This window comes from Peromyscus eremicus, chromosome 12 (genome assembly GCF_949786415.1).
Source record: "Peromyscus eremicus chromosome 12, PerEre_H2_v1, whole genome shotgun sequence".
NCBI classification, from domain to species: Eukaryota; Metazoa; Chordata; class Mammalia; order Rodentia; family Cricetidae; genus Peromyscus; species Peromyscus eremicus.
This window is the reverse complement of record NC_081428.1, coordinates 47712156-47735620: the sequence shown is the minus strand read 5'-3', so window position 1 is coordinate 47735620 and position 23465 is coordinate 47712156. Positions and strand designations below refer to the sequence as shown.

General features: G+C 35.6%; 1 long non-coding RNA gene across 1 annotated transcript in view; it reads right to left on the bottom strand.

Moving 5' to 3' along the window:
• LOC131922750 (uncharacterized) overlaps positions 1-21916 on the bottom strand; it is a 41075-nt gene extending 19159 nt beyond the window's left edge. Inside the window, exon 1 of the long non-coding RNA XR_009382378.1 lies at positions 21820-21916. This is a non-coding gene — a long non-coding RNA (uncharacterized LOC131922750). The remainder of the gene's footprint in view (positions 1-21819) is intronic.
• Positions 21917-23465: the final 1549 nt, after the last annotated feature.

The following is a 23465-nucleotide window of genomic DNA, read 5'->3' as shown; positions in this document are numbered from 1 at the left end:
AGTTGGAGACAGAGAGGGTGAGAACTAACTGGGGATGGCTTGGACTTTTGAAACCCCAAAGTCCATGCCCAATGACATATCTCCTGCAGCAAGCCACACCTCCTAATCCTTCTTGCACAGTACAACCAACTGCGAACCAAAGATTCAAATATAGGAGCCTATGAGGACCATTCTCATTCAAACCACTACACTAAGTAAAATCTTCTGCCTCTATGGAAAAACATGATTTTTCCATGTGTGGCTTGTCGACCACATGCGACTTGCTGACCACATGTGGCTTGCTCTTGGACACTTTATTAATATGCTGTCTCTTAACCTTAGAGTATAAATTGTCTAATAATGTGTATAAAATTGGCTGTTACATTTAAAAAAAAGAAGGACAAATGACTGTACCCTTAGAAGACTATGATATTATGATGGCCAGCTATCTGACTAAGCTTCATTTGTGGCTGTGGTGATGGGGGCTTTTTCTTTCTCTTTCTTTCTCTCTCTCTCTCTCTCTCTCTCTCTCTCTCTCTCTCTCTCTCTCTCTCTCTCTCTCTCTCTGTCTCTGTCTCTCTGTCTCTCTCTCTCTATCTCTCTTTCTTCTTTTTTTTATGGGATTAGTATTTGGAATCAACCAGCTCAGCAATCTGGCATCCTCATTGTGGGTGTGGCAGAGTTCAATCCATTTTCTTGTAGCTTAGTGAGAAGTATTCAAGCAATGAATATCTTTGATCTTTTAATTCATAAATAAATAAATAAATAAATAAATAAATAAATAAATAAATATGTCTTTAGTAGACTCTCCCACAGTTTGTATTTTGACCAATTATAAAATTTTATTTATAAAAGTTTTAAGCTATGTTTACTGATACCTGTTATCTAAAACTATTACTGAGACATCTGATTCAATCGTGGTTCCTGCTTCTCTCTATATCTCCTTCTTCTAGATTGATGCTTTTAAGGTCATCATTTTTCCCTGCCTATCTTGAAAATTTACAGTAATATCTAGATACAGAGTGAAATAGAAATTTTTCTCTAATTATAACATTGCAAATGAAAGCACAGACTCATAATTTTTTCATATTTCTCCCCCAGTTGCCCTTTTGGGATGCCTGCTTAGCAGATACTTTGAACTCACTAGATGAATCTACAAATCTTAATTTTTGTGCATCTCTATTAAAAAATCTATGTGTCTAATGAAAATTACATATCACAATTATTTATACAATATTATCTTTTATTCCTATATTTTGAGCTTCCCAAAGCTTTCATTTATCCCTGGTTGTTCTTTAATTTTAACAACATATACTTTTTCATGGTTGAACGTATTGTTTAAACTCATGGAGAGCAGGAATTATGCTGCCCACAAAGAAGTAATCCCCACATGTTTTCTGCTTTCTCTGTTTCTACTACATGATTAGCAGTTTTGTCTTTTAACCTTTGTTAAATACATTTCATACATATCTGCTGATTTTGATTACACTTTGTCCTTAAGAGTGAGGCACTGTGTAGTTGACTGAAGGTCTTTTTGAAAAGATGAGATTGGCAGAGGGTGGTAATCTGGCAACATGATACAGTTCGTAATTGGGAGACTTCTAAATTTCCTAGATTCTAGCCTGGGATACTTCAGCTTCTCAAGAAATAAGAATTATCTCCTGCCTGTATGGCTGTAAATTTTGTTTCTGACTCCCAGAATCATGAGGGATGGACAATGAATAAGAATTACACCAGTAAATATACAGGTCCTTTTGCAATGTCTCTGTCTAAAATCAGGTTCCTCAAGTGCCCATCCTGTTCTTGTTCTCTCCAAGTCTGGGTGTGTTCTGCTTCATTGGCTGACTTTTATAACATACCATTGTACTTTTCTTAAAGTTGGCCTAAGGAGCTAGGAGCATGTCACTGTCCCTTATAAAAACTCTTTATGTGAACATATTCTACGTTAAGTCTACTAGCTTTTCTGATACAGGGCATCCCAATTCCCAAATTGTAGCAAATGATTAGTGATTTGATCTTCTCCCCTCATGATATACCTAGATGTGTTCTTCATTTGTCCTATTAAATCAGACTCTCTTCTCTTTTAATACTTCCCATTTCACTTATTGTCGTATTGTTCATGGTTATAGGTATTATTAAATTTTATAAATTTGAGAGTTTGAGGCATTGATTCTTATTATTCATGTATGCTGTATGTGTTTGTGGTAGGGCATTTGATAGAGAATTATAAAGGGGGAATATCAAGAAAGAGAAAGAAAGAAATAGTTTCAGAGAAAAGGAATGAAATTCTCTCTTTGCCTAATTTACACAATAAATTAGAGAGTTAAGTGTGGTGGTTCATGCCTGTGAGTTCAGGACTTGAGTAGCTAGGGCAAGAAGACTGACATGAATTCAAGGCCAAACTGGGCCACACAGTTAGTTCTTGGCCTGCTGAGACTACAGTGTGTATCTCTATTCTACAAACAAGTACGTAAATAATAATAAGAAGGAAAGAATTGAAAGATTGGCTTCTTATTGGTCTTGAATGAGTCTGTTAAACAACATCCCCATATGGGGTAACAGAAATCTCAGTGAATGCAGTAGTCTATCAATAAAGCACACGGAGAGGTAAAGGGGAAAATCATTGCACAGTGATTTTCCTGTTACAAGCCCGTTCTGTCTGAAGCATCCATTTTCTTTCTTCTACAAATACCTATGTCTTTCTCTAGACATGATAACTAAGGATTTATATCATATCCACAAAATGTGTAGCTTCAAGTAAGAATTGTATGGTGGGGGCATAGTTCCTGTCAGAAGAAACACTTCCCTTTTCCAAGAGGATCTAAGAAATCATTCATTTTTTTGTCACTGTCACAGTGTTTGCAATCATATCAATCATTTAAATATTTTAACCCAAACACCTCAGTTTATACTGCTTTGTTTGTGGCTCTACTGCATCATTTTTCTAAAATGCATGTAGATAACCTATGCTCCAAGATGACCCACATGTCTTAGTGGTTGAGAAGACGAGTTCTGAAGCCAGATTACTGGATTTAAAATTCTTTAAGTGTGTTTAATAAGTGAAGCATGTACTTATGTCCTTCATACCTCACATTCTGTTAAATGAGGATGTTATTAAAAATTACTCTATTTATATTTAGATTTTTATGGAAATTTACTAGTTTAATCATATAAAACACTTGTGATAATATTCAATAAATACTGTAACATATTTTTTATAATTCAGTTTTTTAATTTTTCCAAGTCAGGGAGTATGCTGGTTAGAGGTTTTTTGTTTGTTTGTTTGTTTTTGTTTTTGTTTTTGTTTTTTGTCAGCTTGATGCAAATTATGGTTATTTGAGAAGAGGGAGCCTCAGTTGAGAAAAAGCTTCCATCAGATTGACATGTAGACAAGTCTCTGGGGCATTTTCTTGATTCATATTGATGCAAGTAGAACGGACTTTTATGGATGATGCTTACTAAGAAACTTGAAAGCACAGAAGAAAGTTTAAATAAAGGCTTAGTTAGCATAGTATTGCCAATGTTAGCATAGCTACAAGAAGAATGATAACTAATGGTTCATGATCAAATGGTGGTTTCTGAGGACAAGGGATGTACATATTGAATCATGAGCTAGGATAGAAAATAAGAGAGAAAAGAGAGAAAGAGATTGAGGACATAAGTGCTTGATATCACCCACCAACTTAGAAAGTTTTTGCAAGATATACAGGAAAATGTATCATTGCAGTAGAAAGGGTGTTGTGAACATGTTATTAAAGTCAATGCAGTCAGTGTAGAAAGGAAATGGTGAATTGGGTATTTCTTTTTAAAATATTACAGTTTCATCATTTAGCTCAGAGTGTTTCTAGACAAGACCTCATTGTTCTAGCACTGATTACTTCTCTGGACACTAACATTCTGGAAATGTTTTTATTTGATCAGATACTAACTAATGAAATAATAAACTTAACCTCAAAACTTGAAAGTCTAATAAAACTTGAATTGATAAATTGGCAAGTGAAGATGTGGTCAAATTCCACTAAGGATTGCAGTAAATATATGACAGGGACCCTGGGACCCTGAATAATCCTCTCTAGGAAGCCTTTTGTGACTCTCACACAGATGCTGTTTCCTTATAAAGAGAAACATCAGCTGGATTCATACAAAGCAGGTTCCTTGTTTAAATTTGTAGCTCATAGAAATGTTCATCAACAAAAGTGAGTCTACCTTCTGCTACTCTCCAGATGAGAATGGACTCCTGGACTGAGGGAATAAGCACCAATTGCTTGTGGAGGAAAATGCATTAATTCCAAATGTGAGCTCTCAATAAGGAAATAATTTTCAAAAATACAATGTGTTCTGTCCTTCCTTATAACCTAATATAACCCCTGGGTTTTACTAATCATTAAATAGGGAGAAGAGTATATGGATATTTGACCAGATTATTCAGAGTGACAATATGCAGCATGAATCTGTCTATAGAGTTAGTATTATTGCTCATATACTTTTTAAATAGCTACACTTTAGTTTCTCTGTTCTAAAAGGTAGTAAGTAGGAGATTATAACAATAGATTCTTTAATTTGTTTCACTATAACAAACATTTTGATATCTTAGTATATCGTAAAATATCCTATTATAAACTACAAATAAGCATAACAAAATGAAATAAAACAAGTATGGGCTAAAAGTACGACCATTTTTTAAAGGCAGGCTATTTGTAAACGCTGTTTTAAAAAACTAACTAAGGAATTGCTATGGTTTAAATGTGTCTCTCAGAGCTTACTGTTTGGAAAATTAATCCCTAATATAACAAGGCTAAGAAGATTAAGAGTGACTAAGTTATAATAGATCAATTTTGTCATTGCAGGAGTGGGTTACTTACATTTGGGTGGGTTCCTAGTAAAGAGTGAGTTTTCCTGCTTTCAGTTCAAATTTTTATCTAAGTTCTTGCATTCTATCATATGGTTGGGTAACTATAAATAATGGTATTTTACTATATATTTTTAAAAAGCTAGAACAAAGTTTGTTGTTGTTGTTGTTAAAGCTTTACCTTGAAGAAATTATCAGTATTTGAGGAGATACATGTTTTCACCCTGACTTGAATATATATTATGTTTAATTATTCAAAAATATCAAGATACCCTATAAAGTAGCATATATTATGTTGCTTAAAAATACAAATGGTCCCAGGTGTAGCCGTTCACATCTGCAATATTAGTATTCAGTAGATATGGTAAGGGAGTTGCCATGAACTCAAGGTAAATTTACTCTATGTCGTGAATTCTAAACCAGCCTAGAACACAAAAATGCAAATAAATACCATTATTAAGAAACGTTTCTAGTATGATAGACTTAAGTGTAATAAAATGCCTATAGTAAATATACATGCTTGGGATTCTTAAGTTCCTCTCACCGTTTACATTTTTATTTCTTTTGTGACCTATTACACATGCTGAATGTATGTGTTACCATAGATTTCATGGCTCATTACCCATCTCTTGCACTGAGTTATACCAGATGGAACAATATTGTGAGTACATCATTTATCGTGAGCATGCTTTATTTTGGTACTTATTAATTATAAGCAATACAGTTGCTTGTGAGTGAAAGGCACTCTGGGTAATTTTGCTACTCACAGGTGATTACAATGAAGAGTGAGCTTAATTATTCATTCTTCAAACATTCCCCAAACTAATGCCCAGAAAAGAAAACCATTTCAATGATGTCTTGTGTTTAAAAACAAAACAAAACAAACTAGTTCTTTTTTGCCTGCTTGTTTCCTTATTTTACATCTAAGACATCTTTTTTGTTGATTTATTATTTATTTTATAGCTATGCAAATTTTAACAATTCCTCAAGGTTATCTCTCAAATACATTCTGCATCATCTTATCTATTTTCCTTTTTGGTGGAGCCCATGAACCTAAGCTTCACAGCCGGAGCTCCCTAAAAATTTTACTCTATTTACAAAGCTACTGGATTCCAAAATTCTTCTGCAATGGTTGCTAAATGAGAAGTTCCCAGGTCTTTGTCATTTCCTATCTGTCTTTCACACATCTTTTATCATTTTCTGTGGAAATAAGCTACTACTTATTTTAAGCATGTATCATACTCTGAATAACTTTCTATGTCAAATTCTTGCAGCTTTATCAAATGTTGGTAGCATCAGTTAAAATACCAATAGACTCAAATGTGCACTTAGAGCTATAGATATATTACTTCAATGCATTTTCATGACAATCTGATGAAACGGGTATCATTATCCATAATCTGCAGGTGAAGAATTTGAGACGTTGAGAAATTCAGACATGACATAGCAAGTAAATGGATAAGATAAAATTGAGCCAAATTTTGTCCAAGTCAATACACATTTTCCTCACACAATACCATAGTGCCTATTTTATTAGTTGGTTAGTGGTAACACTAACATCTGACTTTAAGAAATATTTATTAATAAGAAAAGTAAAACCCCTATAAAACATCCTCTTTTTTCACAGAAGCAATATCTACATTGTAGCACAAATCTTAAAAGGTCTTATTAATAAAAACAAACCCAGTGCCAGGTATTGGGGTGAACACTGGAAGATCAGAGAAGCAGAACAAGCCACAGCTATCTCACCTCACCAATTCCTCAGCTGATCCCGTTTCCTCAAACTGGAGTCTTGAGGAATAACTGAATAATCTGAGTCCTTATTCAGAATGAATCTCAGCTGAACTGCTGCTAAAAGCCTAAAAGCTTAACCAGCTCTAGTTCCTGGTTTTCACGCCTTATATACCTTTCTGATTTCTGACATCACTTCCTGGGATTAAAGGTGTGATTCACCATGCCTGGCTGTTTCCAGTGTGGCTTTGAACTCACAGAGATCCGGATGGATCTCTGCCTCCCAATTGATAGGATTAAAGGCATGTGTGCCACCATTTTCTGGCCTCTATGTCTTTCTAGTGGCTGTTCTGTCCTCTGACTCCAGATAAGTTTATGAGGATGCACAATATTTGGGGGGATACAATATATTACCACACTACGTATTATAGTGTTCAAAATAATAAAGTATAGTAAATTATAAACTAAATTTATTATCTTTCTTCCCAGTACCATGACTATTGCCTTGTTGCCACCTTTACCATAACCTAAGCCTTGAACTTTGCTGTTGAAATAATAGCAGTGAGCAATCAGCACTCATGCCTAGCCATGCTGTGTATTCTTTTCACAAGAGAATGAGAGTTTTACTGAAAGTTTTGCTCTTTAATATGTGTTATATTTGAAAATATTTTTTAGCAATGTCTAACTTCATTTTGTATAATGCTAAATCACATAAATCCTACATGCTGTGGTGATTTCCTTCTTTACTGTCTGAATCTGAACTCTTCTGTTATTGTTGATATCTTGAGGCACATCAGCCTGTGTACTTTAAATTGACTAAATTCAAATTTCCCATGTCAGACAATTAAGAACTGTATGTAGACAAGAGTTAGCACAGAGGCCCACATCTAGATAAAGTTCAAAGAGTGAGAGACCATGAGGAAGAGGAGAGGGAAGGACTGAGTCTGTTTTGCATTGGATTGCCCAGAAGAATGGTTTGTCTACTCAGTGACATTCTATTGGAGAAAACTGATTTTCCTTTTCCCAGCAGGTGGCAATTAATTGCAAAAAGATTCTTGGTTAGATGAAATAGTCCACCATAGTGAAGAACTCATAGCAGCCAGAACTACTCATGTTGGTGGCAGTGGGAATGTCAGCAGCTGGTTACCTCACATTACATGTCATGAAATATAGAATTAAGCCAGAAACAGTCACAGGCTATAAACAAAAATGTCTGTTCCTATGTCCCTATATCTGGCAGCTAGGTATCATGTTTCAGTGGTTCAAGCTCTCTCGAAGCAGTACTAACAGTTAGCTACCAGCACATATGCCTGTGAAGGACAAGCCATAACACTGTCTATCTATCTATCTAGTCATCTATCACTTGTACCTTAAAGTATTTACTTTATTATTTCAGTTGGGACCCAACCCCAGCCTCCATAACTGACATATATTTCCATGCTGAGCTATATTCCCAAACACTTTCTTTTGAAAATAATTTTAATTAATTGCATAAGTTAACATACAAAGTAAAGGTACTGTCATGACATCTTCGTACACAGGTATGAACTCTTTTAGCTTAACCTGCCTTTTGGGGAGTGACATTCTGAGTTTTCCTTGTTTTTAAAAGCCTACTCTGAGTTTATTAATAAAATATAGTTACACTGGTAAATAGTTACAAGTCATCAAGAGTTATTTCATTGTTTTATGGATCTCAAAAGAATAAGACTTATCATATAAACACAAGGGTGAGAGTCTAAACCCTGTACTTTTTATTCACCATTTACATGCTACAGTTTTCAGGAGCTTACACTTTAGAATAATTTTTACACTTAACAACTGATTAGTTATTTTGACTTTCCAATCTTAGATTTCAAAGGTGAAATGTTGTAGATAATGCATAATATGTATTATATTTTTAAGGTTTTTGTGGATCTGGAAAAAAATATTTTTTTACTAATCTAAAAGATGGCATAGCTTTTTGTCCAAAATGATACTTACCATGAATAAATTTCAAATATAAATGGTACTTGTAAAATAATTGCCCCAATGCTTACATATTTTAGAAATTCAAGGTATGTCTTAAGAATTAACATCTTCATGATATGGATGCCAACTGGCAGGACTATGTTGGAACCTGAGTGAGGTGGACTAAAGTCTCATTTTGCAACTTTATTCATAACATCAGATAATTTATACTCTGATACTTAAGAGTCATATGCAAAAAGTTCTCATAAGTTCAAGCTGTATATAGTCACAATAACAAGCTACACATGGCAAAAACATGTTTTTCCATAGAGACATATAAACAAATAATACCCAGTTGTAATAAATAATTTCAAGCAAACGCCCTCCTATCCATGAACATGAAAGGGAGGAACATGAAAGTACATTCCAAGGACAATTTTGTGATTTTGAAGAAATGAGGTCACATGATTCTTGACTTGTTTTCTTGGAGTTTTCTCACAAGCACTCAGAAATCTTCCAACTCAACTCCATTCTTAGACCATGTTCTGACGAGTTATAGTGAAAAGACATCAACTAGGAATGTAACATAAAGACTGGTTATCAAATAGAGTGATAATTATGAAATACAAGTAAAACTCTTAGATGAATTAAATAAGCTATTATGAGTTACATAGGCACAATCTAAAAGCTAGAATAAATTAAACTGTATATAACATAACCTACAGGATATGCTAATGATGAAAAGAATAAGTGAAATGTAAACTGAAATAAAAGTGTCATATAGATGCAAAATAGATCAAATACTGACAGTGCATCCTATAAGCTAAAGTACATTTAGAACAGTCTCATTGTGCCTTGAGATATTATCTGTTCAAGAAAGTAAGTAATACAAGTGCCTCTCTGCATCTCTAGATAACTAATGGGTATGCTCCTCCCTGGGGAAGGCCAGTACTCTCCCTTCCTGTAAATTTTTGTGCAAGCATTTCCTGGACATTCTCAGAATTATGCTGTGAACAAGAAAGGGAACGGTGACTGAGAAGCATGATACCTAGATGCTGTGTGTACCTGAAGTCTCATTTGCTCTAACTCATAACCTAGCTGAAACTCTCTCTCTCTCTCTCTCTCTCTCTCTCTCTCTCTCTCTCTCTCTCTCTCTCTCTCTCTCTCTCTCTCAATATATCTAGTAAGCTAACTTTGTAATAACCATTTCTGAAATGGTATTCCTGGGGTAGTTTGAAGGTGTATTCAAAGGCTACCATTGTGTCAGGTCATTTCCTATATGGTGGGAATTGATAATAAGATAATTAGAACATAGTTGTTACTCCTCTTAACAAAATAAATGTTGGAGACAAATTATTCAGTAACTAAGATGGCATGAACACACAATGTTAGGATCAAAGCTGTTTAATTGTATTTGTTGTAGCGTTTTGTTTTGTTTTGTTTATCTATGTGACATACTTCTAACCTTGGTCAATACTGAATATATTCAAGGATGAAAGTAAAAGTGAATCCTGTGTAACATAGATGCTAATTAATCTCTAGGCTACATTGTTGGACACATCCTTCTGATACCATCTGGACATGATCATACGTCCTAAAAAACAGGAACTTATGGTCCATGACATTTTAATTTGTGTTTATGTAATTATAGATATGTGCTTTGCATAAATCTCTAATCCTTTCTAAAACTGTTCTACTCCAGTGAATTCCACATACTGTTAGCATATCAAAAGCTGCATTCCAGTGATGCCTGCAGTAGTTCACTAACTGAACTCTTGTTGGACTTTTTTCACCATCACATACTCAGATCAGTCTTGTTAAAAAGACGCTTTGAGGGACACTGATTTTTAAATCGTTTTGGTGGATTCAGTAAAGTACCAACTTCTTCAGCTGACATTACAACACCTTAAATTGGGGCTAGAGCAAGGGCCCAGCTATTAGCAGTGCTCACTGCTCTTTCAAACTCTTTCAAGTTTGCTTCCCTGCTCACAATGAGCAGTTCCCAGATCCATGTAACTCTGGCTCCTGCGTATCTGACACCCTCTTCTGGAATACACAGGCACCTAAACTCTTTCCCTCTCCCTCTCCCTTCAGCCCACTTCATACACACATACACACACACACACATGCACGCACGCACGCACGCACGCGCGCGCACACACACACACAACTACTTACACATGCACATACATACAAACTTTACAAATGAAATAAATCTTTTAAAAATACTGAAGTTGCATATCTTTGCCTCTTTGATTATAGTAAATCCAAATACAGTAGAAGGGACTGAACACCATCTAAATCCAGCAAATCCTAAGAAAGCATGAGATTTGAAACTAACCATGGGACTTCTACAATCATTGAGAAATGGTATCATCACCTACAAAATGAGAAGATCACAATTTTATTTATAACCATTGTAATAATTACTTTCTTTCTACAAGTTACAAAGATTAAATTAGATAATTATGATACATTTGTATTTTGAAAAACTGCATATATACACCTACATAGTTATGTATATCTTGCACATATATACATATTTGTAAATACATGTATGCTCATCAAATCTTTCTTTGTAGATCTGTTCCAATCACATTGTAAGACTCTGACTATGATGCTTTATAAAGTATCTAATTTTTTCTTAGTAAACAAAATATACTCATACCTTCTCTACCTTCTCCTTAAAACTTCTGCTATAACTTTGAGATTTTTCTTTTTGAGAGAGTCCCTTAAGGTAGTTCAAATGGCCTGGAATTGGTTTTGTGGTACATAGCACAGGCTGGTCTTGAATTCATAACCCTTCTACTTCCTGTTCTCTAATTATGAGTATATATCAGCATGCTAGGCTTTTTTGGATCCCACTCACCTGGAAAAGGAAAAACTTAGTATATTTCCCTCTCTATATTTATATACAGTCTTTTTTTGGAATATGAGCTTTTGCACTTGAAAAATACATAATATGACAAGTACAATTATCACTAAATAATCAAGATGTATTTAGTAAACAATCAAACACATAGACCAAATGGATCAAAGTCTTGGGCCATTCCTGAAACAAGCACATTCAATACACAGCTTTCAAAACATGTGTTTTGAAAAATGTACATATCATCCATATTTTTAATCTTTTATTTATTCTTTGAGAATTTCATAATTGCCTACAATATATTTTGATCATATCTACCCCACTTCCAACTCTTTACAGTTCCTCCCACCATGCACCGCTCCTCAACTTCAGATTATATGTCTCAAGTTTTTTATAACCTACTGAGACAAAGTGATACTACCCATGTGTACATGGGTATAGGGTCATGCAATGGAGCATAGGCAACCTAGGAGGAGATGTGTCCATAAAAAACAAATGACTTTTCCTTTCATAACAACCATCAAATGCCAATAGCTCCTCGGCTGGGGCTCACTCTCATCTGTGCTAGAATTTTGGCTGCCCTGATCTTGTAAAGGTCTTTTGCAAGAAATCTCAGAAGTTGAAAAAGAACAACCTTACAATTCATATAGAAACACAAAAGACTCTAGATAGTTGAAACTATCCTGTACAATAACAACAGTAAAACAAAGCACTGCTATAAATACCATTATTCCTGATTTCACGCTATATTATGTACCCAGAGTACTAAAAACAGCATGTGATTAGCACAAAACAGACTCATTGATCAATGAAATGGAACCGAGGTACTAACTGCTGAAATTCTTTCAATTTCATCGTCCTTATATGAAAATGGAAGTTAAAATTTTCACAGCTTATTCTTTATAATGACTAGATTACAGAGACCACCTAAAGACTAATGATTGTCATGGTGCAGAGTCAATCAGAAAATTATTGTTTTCTTGTATTTTTCTTTTGTAACTTGGAAAGAAGTCATAAGGCATGAAGAAAGAGTTAATTTTATTTTACATTTAATAAGTTTAGAGAAAATGATTAATCTATTTTGTGCAATATATAGACCTAGGAACTTGAAAATGTCACTATCTGTACCAGTTAGAAAGAACATTTGAATGATTTTCCAATAATTGAACAGTAAGGAAAATTATGGTTTTGTTTCAACTTTAAAAACATCTGACATTACAGAGATCAATTTTTATTAGAAGGCAAATAGATAGATTTCAGTCGCTAATTATATTCAAATGTATTACTTGCATCCTGAGTATTGGGCTAAATTATGTTGATCTTAGCATAGTCGAGATTTAAAGATACATGTTGCATTACAAAAGAAATATTTCAACTTTAATTTTTCAAAAAGAGAAATTTTAAGGAGTGTTTTTGTTGGAGTTTTTTGGAGATTATACAGCTAGGACACAAATAATTTATATAGGAAACAATTCTGAAGCCACTAAGCATCCTTAGATACCTCTATCAGAGTAGTATTTTCAGTCATGATAGGAGAACTTGGTTTTTATATTATGCTGCTCTTCAGAGCCCTGAAGTTCTACTGGATTTTCCAAGTACAATAAGAGTGGTTCCCCTTATGTACTAAGAGCATAGTCTAAGACCCTCTAATAGATTTCTAAACCTACTGGTAATTTTAAATTCTGCATACACCATATTTTTCCCTGAACAATGTTCATCCTAAGCAATGTCTAATTCAGGCATAATAACAGATCAAAAGCAACAACTAATACACCAAAATAGAAGTTAGGTGAATACAGAGTCTTTGTCTTGAAAGAGTCAAGACAAGTGATACCTGGTCTGTGGCTGACCACAAATAACATCAGCTGTGCAAAGTGAAAGTGTGTATAGTGGAAGATGGGGATATCTGCTATATTAGGATTATACTCACAGAAACTGTTATCTTTCATTTCTATAATACACTATCTCAGTGTACTCTGAAGTAAGCAACACTATTAATTCTGAACACTGTAGGCAGTCCAAGCACACTTAGACATGACCTCAGTAGGAATTAGTTATTTGATGCTCGTAAGTCTTGGGAAACTTATATACTTTGTTTTGCTTCTTTTTGAGATTGTATCTTAATTAAAACATTTTCCCCTCTGCCTTTCAAACCATCCCATATACCCCTCCCCAATCTCCTTTAAATTCATGACCTCTTGTTTCCTTCAATCACTATTGCATGCATAAAAATAGTTTTAACCTCACAGAGAAACGCATGGGTACAATTCCACTTCAGAAATTGACTTAGATTGAACAGGAACCTTGTCATGCAGTGATAGTGAGTTCAACTTCAATAATAGCATTAGATTCTTGGGCTTTAACTTTTCTTATTATCTTGTGCCAATTTGCTTCCAATTTAACTCATTATTTAATACTCAACGTAAATGTAATAATTAGAAAAAATGTGTTCAATTAAAGTAACTGTCCATGATTATGTTAATTTGCAATACTACATGGTTAATGAAGCATGTATGGGCATTTTTTGGAGGACACAGGTAGGTCATCTGACATAGTGCAGATAGGATCTGAAGACTGTCGTTAGGTGTGTATCAGTGTAATGGCAACAGTACCTTGACAAGATTCTATTGGGCCTGGTTATATACCCAGCCACAGCAGACTTCATGTCCTTGGAGCTATGATAGCAAACTGACAAGTTTCTTTTCTCTCTTGTTAATTTTTTAAATTAATGTATGATTACATCATTTCACTCCTTCTCCTCCCTCCAGTCTCTCCTGTATAAGCCCTTTGCTCTCTCTCAAATAAGTCTCTTTTGCTTCCCTTATTATTACACACACACACACACACACACACACACACACACACACACACTACCTGATTAGTTTAGTGGTACTTGTATGCATATGATTTTAGGGTTGACCATTTGGTTTTGGTCATTTTAAAAATAAGATTTTAAATTTATTAATTAAGAATATCATACATGTATACAATGTATTGTTGTTGTTGTTGTTCAGATCTATGCTGTGGGATGGTCTGTATGTCAAATGTGTTGCTGATTGGTCAATAAATAAATCACTGATTGGCCAGTGGCCAGACAGGAAGTATAGGCGGGACTAACAGAGAGGAGAATTGAGAGAACAGGAAGCTGGGGGGGAGACACTGCCAGCCGCCACCATGACAAGCAAGATGTAAGGTACCGGTAAGCCACGAGCCATGTGGCAAGGTATAGATTTATAGAAATGGATTAATTTAAGCTATAAGAACAGTTAGCAAGAAGCCTGCTATGGCCATACAGTTTGCAAGCAATATAAGTCTCTGTGTTTACTTGATTGGGTCTGAGCAGCTGTGGGACTGGCGGGTGATAGAGATTTGTCCTGACTATGGGCCAGGCAGGAAAACTCTAGCTACAGATCTATCTGGCACTCCTACTTCCAAGACCTCCCAGAACCCCTTCTTCTTCTTGTTCTTGTTCTTGTTCTTCTTGTTCTTGTTCTTGTTCTTCTTGTTCTTCTTGTTCTTCTTCCTCCTCCTCCTCCTCCTCCTCCTTCTCCTTCTGCTCCTCCTTCTTCCTCTTTGTCTTATTCTTCCTCCTTCTCTTCCCCTCTTTCTATTCTTCCTCTTGTTTTTATAAACCTGAGTCAAATTAATACTGCTTGTATGATAGCATAGGTGTGGGACCATCCACTGGAATATTAGCAACCTTCATGTAACCACACTCTAACTTTTTGCCACTCAGCTATTGTTAGGGCCCAGGGAGTCCTACCTCCATCATCCATTCTGAAATTTTGACTAGCATGCTCTCTTAAACTAGCAACCAGAGTTGCTGTGAGTCATAAGGGCAATGGTCTATCATGTCTAGAATATAACATTTCACAGCATTCTTCCTCTTCTGCTGGCTCTTATATTGATTCTACCCTCTCTTCCATGATATTCCCTGAGCCATGGTGAGTGGATGCTGCATTCCTTATGTTGGTGAGTACTCACAGCCACCTATTCTTAGTTCTTTGTCGAACTACAAGTATGCAAAATTACTGCCCACCCCAGAAAGAAGCTTCTCCAACCAAGTCTGAGAGAAACACAGTCTATGAGTATAAGCACTTATATTTAGAAGACGGTTTGATATCATGACTACTTAGTAAAACAACAGTAATAGGGGCCCTGCTACAGCTAATGACCTCCCAAGCCACAGCCTTTTAACCAGATTTACAGTGCCAGCATAAATTTCCTCCTATGTAACAGGCCTCACATTCAAGCATGGTATGTTTGCTTTAACCCCAAAGCAATCATAATATTGTTCCAATGGGCACATCTTGCCTGGTAGGTTGTACTGTAGCATATAACATTGGGTAAGACAATTTATGCCACACACACATTGTGAATGGCCTGCACAGTACCCTCCAACACTGTGAAAAACAGCTAGCAGGGAGGACATTTCAGTCATTGACACTGTTTTCTACCAAAGAGTTTGAGTCCTAAGGAAGATAGGAGCCTTTGTGTTCCTTGTGACCAACATCAGTCGTACATATCTTGAATGAAAAAAATGTGATTATAATTAAATAATGATGTTTAAAGATATATCCCATAGAAATTAGCATATGCTTGGACATATGTTTAACCATACATATAAGAAGTCTGCATATATATAATATACACATATGTATAATCAGACAAAATTCTTATATATAAAAAAAGTTATATTAAGACATGTCTCATAAACTTCAAAAAGTGTCCATGATATGTACAAAAAGAAAAAAAAATCTGCTTTTGATGGCACAATGAAAAATACTGGCATGAACAAGAATAAGTTTTGAAAATACAAACAACAAGGAATTATATTGGTGGTGGCCTCTGCTTTCTTTATGATTTATTATCACTTAAAAAGCAATAAATGTTTACAATAATGATGGATGGGAAGTTAAGTGAAATAGCACTGGTTCAAAGCCTGAAAATAAAAAAAAAAAAGACCAACATATATTATTTGATTAGGTACTGGCTCTTGTTACTTAGGAGTCTGCCAAACAGTTTGAATGTTGGCCAAAGTTGCCTATTAGTTTTCATCAAGTTGAAACCTTGAGAGCAAGAGGGACATAAAATTCATGTGTTTTGTACAAAAACGGAAAAGAAACAATTAATCTGGAACAGATACTCAACATGAGATGAGGACAAAGTTCTAGAAAATAACAAAAGTGGAGTAGCAGCTTCTAGATGTCGTGTCTCTGCCCCTTCTCCAAGGCACAAAACTAATTTCATACCTTTTGTTGAACACTTCAGTTTTCAGAGCAAGCAAAAACTGCTTTCAAAGTCTGGACATTAAATTTACTTGTGGTTGTTCCCTTAACCTATATATCAAAGTAAAATCCTTTTTAAAAAAAAACCCCTACATTTGGAGATACAAATTTTCAATATAATTTCAAAATCATGTCTTTTCAGTGTTTAAAAAGAACAAATTCCTGGACTCAAGTGACCTCTTGCCTTAGACTCAAAGTAGCTGGAAGTGCAGTATCAGCCATGTCCAGAAAAGGAAAAGATCTACATAGGCTGATTTTTATTTAGTTCACTTGGAACAACAATGAGATGTGAGTGAAATCTGACATAAAGGAGGTTCTCCAGGTATTTTAAAACAAAGCAGAAGCTTTTGAGCTTGACAGACATATTTTAATGTTTTATCATCACAGAATTTTCAGCTGTACATGCATATTTAGATGAAGGTAAGATTTTCTACTATACCATATATACATGGCTTGATCTCTTTGACAAATCTAGTCACAGATACAGCATCAAGTTCAAAGTAATGCTTTACTAATTAGAAATTATTTTATTTTAAAAATATAACTTCATAGAATAATTAGGAAAAATATACAAGAAAGAAAAAGGAAAAAATAAAATGTACACCCATGTCATTGTCTTAAATTCTCTGGATATCATGGTAGAAATATTTTCAGAAGACAAAAACATTGTTCAATGTTTAATGTTAATGTTTAATGTTAATTGCTTAAGGTCAGAGTTTTACATGAACTTAATTTTAGTAAAAATAAATACACAGCCTCTTGATGTTATCAGATATCACATGAAAATGCTTTAATCATTTAGAAAAGGTACAAGCATTGTTAATTATATATGACAATAAACACAATCATGTATGCAATATATATGTTTATATATGTATACGTGTGTATATGTATTTGCAAGTAAGTAATAAACATGCACATATGTGAATGACTTATATTTTGAGAGAGGGAAGATAAAAATAGACTTTTATAGATAATATACCAAGGTTAGAATAATTATAATACAAATATGGAAAACTCCACATAAAATTTCCATAAAAAAACCAATTCATTGACAACTCATTACATCAGCAAACTATCTATTCTGTACATGAGAAAGATGACTGACCTAATTTTGTAGGAAGAGAGGGTAGGCACAGTGAGAAAAAAAAACAACCCTGGGGAACAGAACACAAGAAACAGAACCTGGAAACTGAACAAACATTTAAAACAAGACATGATCTTGACCATACTGCATTCCTGACTCAAGTTGTATCTAACTACATGAAGTTCCAATAACAATTTTTTTGATTCTGTTATAGCATTGATTAGTATTTCTTAAATTGGCATGTAGGACAGATGAGATCTCTAGGCAAACACTAGTGAGCAACGGCAGTACTGTAGAATGTGAAGATTAGCGGAAGGAGGATGTGACACGGGGCAAGTTCTTACAGAGAATGCTGTGATCCCAGCCCCTGCTCTTCTCTTTACACCCCAGACACCAGGTTCTGAGCAGATTTCTATACTATGTGCTTCCCACACACTTCCACCTTGCCACAGGTAAAAAGCAAGTACAGTAAATTCACCCACCCTCTAAGAGTGACACATATTCAATCCACCCCCTGACCTCTGAGAGCTGTCTGGGGTTATCTATAGTTAGTAATTAGTAAAAAGTAAAGATTTTAGTACAGCTCGTCTTATTTTTAAAAAGACATATATTGTGAAAATTGGGTAATAATTTAGTGGACTTGCCCATTTATCAGCAGATTCCAGCTGCCATCCAAACCTTTTGGAACTAAATGATATTAAAACAAAATGAAAAAAAAATTGCTGCATCAATGTAAATTATATCTTACACTTTTTGAGAAAACGTGGAGAATAAGAATAATACATTTGGAAGTCCAGTCTAAAGCATATATTAATATTGATTGTTCTGTTGTCATTTTATTTATTTCACTGTAGAACTTCCAGATATGCTAAACATAAAAATGTTATATACTGACAATATATTTTAGGAATTAAAATAATGCACAGGTATTCTGTGAGTTCCATGAAGGGAAAGTCAAATTGGATTCAGCAAAAACTAAAGGAACTTTATACATGTGAATGTCAATATAAGGATTCTCGTCTATAGCCTGGCTTCATAATTTTACAATTAATAAGAATATCACCATAAATGAATTACATTGGAGAGTGTAGTTAATAGGACCTTAGAACTTAGTCATTTAAAAGCTAAAGGAACCTTATACATGTGAATGTCAATATAAGGATTCTCATCTATAGATTAGTTTCATAATTTTACAGTTAATAAGAACATCACTATAAATGAATTACATTGGAGAGTGTAGTTAATAGGACCCTAGGACTTAGTCATTTACACTTCCAGGGCCGGCAGATCATCTCTGCCAGGTGACTGTCATGGCCATGTCTCATGAGAAGATTCTACTCCTGTAAAAGTGCCACAGATAACTCACTGGTCTGACACGCATTATTTCTCTCCTTTCCTTTTGATGCTTTGTCATTTTTATACACAAAGTAATTTAGTTATCTTACCATCCATTATTCTTTCTCATTCTCATTCTTCTTCCTCTCCTGCTGCAACTCTTCTTTCTAACAATATGCTTTTGTGTCTTCTTTGCTTTTGTGACCCAGTAAGTTTAATAAGGGCTGCAGGAGCTTGAGTGGGAGGCTATTTAGCAGAGCATGAACAACTTATGAGTGGTTACACCGCTGTACAAAATAACAACCCTCACTCACTCTCTTTCTTAGTTTGGGTTTTTATTGCTGTGAAGAGATACCATGACCACAGCAACACTTTAAAAGGAAAACATTTAATTGAGGTGATGATTTACAGTTTCAGAGGTTTAGTCCATTATCATCCTGGCAAGGAGCATAGCCATATGCAGGCAGACATGGTGCTGGCTATGTCTTGATCAGAAGGCAAGAAGTGGACTGAGACACTGAGGGGTATCTTGAGCACAAGCGACCTCAAAGCCCTCACCCACAGTGACAGACTTTCTTCAACAAGTCTATACCTTCTCCAATAAATACATACCTCATAATAGTGGCAATCCCTTTGGAGGCCATTTTCTTTCAAAGCACCACAGCAACCATTAACTAACAATAAATCATCCCTCAGAAAGAAGCAGGGCCTCCTAAGTTCCTACTTCATCCCTGATACAAGGAGTTCCTAACAAGAGCCATGTCACATCCAGAAGACATATTTTTTTAAAAATAAACTTATCTATATTTTACCTATACATTCATTCTGCCCCCCTTTTCTGTGGTATTTGCTGAGCCCATGAAGGGTTGATTCAGATGTCTGATTTAAGGTTGAGCACTTATGCACCTTGTTTTGACCATCTGTGAGACTCTACAGTAACTGCCACATACTGTAATTAGAAGCTTCTCTGACAAAGGCTGAGAGAAGCATTGATCTGTGGGTAAATGGTATTTAAACACAGTCTGACAGCATGGCCATTTAGTAAAACAATATTAATATTTTCACTCCCTAGGGCCTATGACCTTCCCAACTACAGGTTCTTGACAGGTCATTGTACCATAAATGAATTCTTTCTTATAAAGCGGTATTCAAATACATTCAAAAAGCACTTGGTTACTCCCACGATAATTATGTCACTATTATCACAGTTGATACACCTTGCTTGGTAGGTCATTACTATGACTCACAGTGTTCATGGTTATTGGGTAAACCTGTTGATGTCTTTTCTCCCTCAGTAGCAACTTCTGACACTTTGAAGCTGACATCACGGCAGCTGGAATTGAGGCAGGCAGGCAGACAGACAGACAGACAGACAGATAGACACACACACACATACACAGAGAGAGAGAGAGAGAGAGACAGACAGACAGACAGACAGACAGACAAGACAGACAGACAGATGCAAACACAGAGACACAGAATCCTTCTGCAATTTAACCCTACCTCAAAGTAGCTTATTAAGCTATAAATTCATCAATGGATTACTACACTAAACTTCAAGTTCTGGCTGCAAACACTGTTGCCCCAAATCTAAGCCTTCAATGCATGAAGTCTTTGAGATGAAACAATATATACATTAGAATAGTTATATAAGATAGATAATGCTGTGGATATCGCTCTGTATAAATAAAATGCTGATTGGTCAGTAGCCAGGCAGGAAGTATAGGTGGGACAAGCAGAAAAGAGAATTCTGGGAACAGAAAGGCTGAGTCAGGAGATGCTGCCAGCCGCTGCCATGAGTACCAACATGTAAGACACTGGTAAGCCACAAACCATGTGGCAAGGTATAAATTTATAGAAATAGGTTAATTTAAGATGTAAGAACTAGATAGCTAGAAGCCTGAGCCATTAGGCCAAACAGTTTAATAATTTAAGAGTCTGTGTGTTTATTTTATAAGTGGGCTACAGGACTTCCCAGAGCTTGATAGGACCCGGAGAGAAATTCTCCAGCTACAAGATATCTTTCAAAATTACCAGTGCTGTATTGTATACATAAAATTTCTAAGGTATGTACTGAAGTGTTCTTAACACACACACATGCACAGAGAGAGAGTAGCCATGTGAAAGAAATACTGATCAGTTTGACAATGGTGATAATTTCAGTACAAGGATTTAAAAATTGAGTTCTAATAAACATCACAGGTGGACAGGGGGAGGAGTCTGGATGGGGGATGGACATGGGAATGGGAGGGATCAGGTGGAGGGAGGGTGGATGGAGATAATACTGGGAGAGACAACTGGAATCAGGGGGCATCTTGGTGACACGCTAGAAACTTAGTGCAATAGAAACACCCAAGAATATATGAGGATGAACCTAGCTAAGACTCCTAGCAATGGGAGATATTAGAGCCTGAACTGGCCATCTTCTCTAATCAGGCAAGATTTCCACTGGAGGAATTGGGACCCCAACCCAGCCACATAACCTTTGACCTACAATTTGCCCTATCTACAAGATGTGCTGGGGTAAAGGTGGTGCAGAAATTAAGGGAATGGCAAACCAATTGTTCCAGCTTCAGACCATAAGAGGGAACCCATCCCTGAAACTGCCTGGAGAGCCAAGACCCAGAGGCTAGACAGCCTAGAAACCTAGGATAGAATCAAACATGACTGGCAATTAAAAAAAAGTCAATGAAATGATTTCTAGTGACATTCTGCTATATTTATAAATTGTTACCTAGCCCAATGGTCATCAGAGGCTTTACCCAGCAACTGATGAAATCAAATGCAGAGATCCACAGCGAAACATTAGGTAGAGCTCTGGGAATCCTGTGGAAAAGAGGGGGAAAGGATTAAAGGAGCCAGAGGGTTCAAGGACACAAGAAAACACACAGAATCAACTAACCTGGGCTCATAGAGGTTCACAGAGACTGAACAGACAATCAGGGAGCTTGCATAAGAGTGACCTAGCGCTACATATATGTGAAAATTGTGTAGCTTGTGGGACTCCTAATAGTGGGGGCAGGGGCTGTCTCTGACTCTGTTGCCTGCTTTTGGAATCCTTCCCTCTTGCTGGATTACCTTGTCCAGCCTTAAAAGGAGAGGAAGTCCCTAGTCTTACTGAAACTTATTATGCTATGGCTGGCTGATACACATGGGAGGCCTGTCCTTTTCTGTAGAGAGAGGAGGATTTGATGAGTGGGAAATAGTGGAGGTTGCGGGGAGAGACTGAGAAGAGAGGAGGGAGGGAGGGGAAACTATGATTGGGCTGGAAAAATTAATTAATTAATTTAAAAAAAGAAAAATGAGTTCTACACCTTAAATATATGCTTTTTATTATCGACTGTACTCAAATAAAAAGATACAAATCTTAAAAAATATCAAGAGCAGAAACAGTTATCATCACCACACTGTTTTAAAAGATGAAACAGAAGCTGAGCAATCATTTTGTCTTTTGACATGCAATGATATGGTGTATAAAGGCATAGTATAAAATCCTCTTCTACCAACAGCTTGTATGATATTCAGTAAGTACTATCTAAAAACAAAAAGAGAGAACAACAAATAAATGAAAAAAGAAATGATGGAGGAAAGCTGGAAGCAGAAAAGATGATCTTCCCCCCCAAAAGCACATCAATTTGTTGTATAGTGCTGAATGCTCAGCCCCCAAAACACACACACACAAGTAACATTATGCAGAATGAGTAGGTTATATTTAGGAATATATATGCATACACACACACATATATATAGGAATTTAATTATATTTAGAAATATATGCACATTAGGAAAATACCTGCATGCACAAGTGTGTATGCATGCATATAGAGTACTACATATACATATATATATTTGAATTCAATAAAGGTTAATAAAACAAAACATCATTAAAAGTAAATTATTAGTCTTGATACACTTAGAAACATAGAAAGTGTTTTATTTGAATCTTCACATTTGTAACCCTGTTTTCCAGTATAAAAAATAAACCATGAAGCTGCTTCATATCATAGGAGCCCTTGTGTCCTTGTTTGGTTTGGAGAGCCTGAATTGATATTATATATATTTACTGTTTATTTATATTATTTTATTTATTGATTTTTTTAATTTATGTAATGAACCACCATGACTAAGATAACTTATAAAAGACAGTGTTTAATTTGCGGCTCATGATCCCAGATAGCTAGAGTCCATGATCATCATAGTGAAGATCATGGCCTCAAGAATGAGGGCATGTCTCTGAAGTAGTGGCTGAGAGCTGGCATCTCGAGACACAACCAGGAGGTAGAGAGCACTACTTGGGAATAGTATCAGTCTTTTGAAACTGCAAAGCCCAACCTCTGTGACACACTTCATCCAACAAGGCCATATTTTCTAATTCTTCCC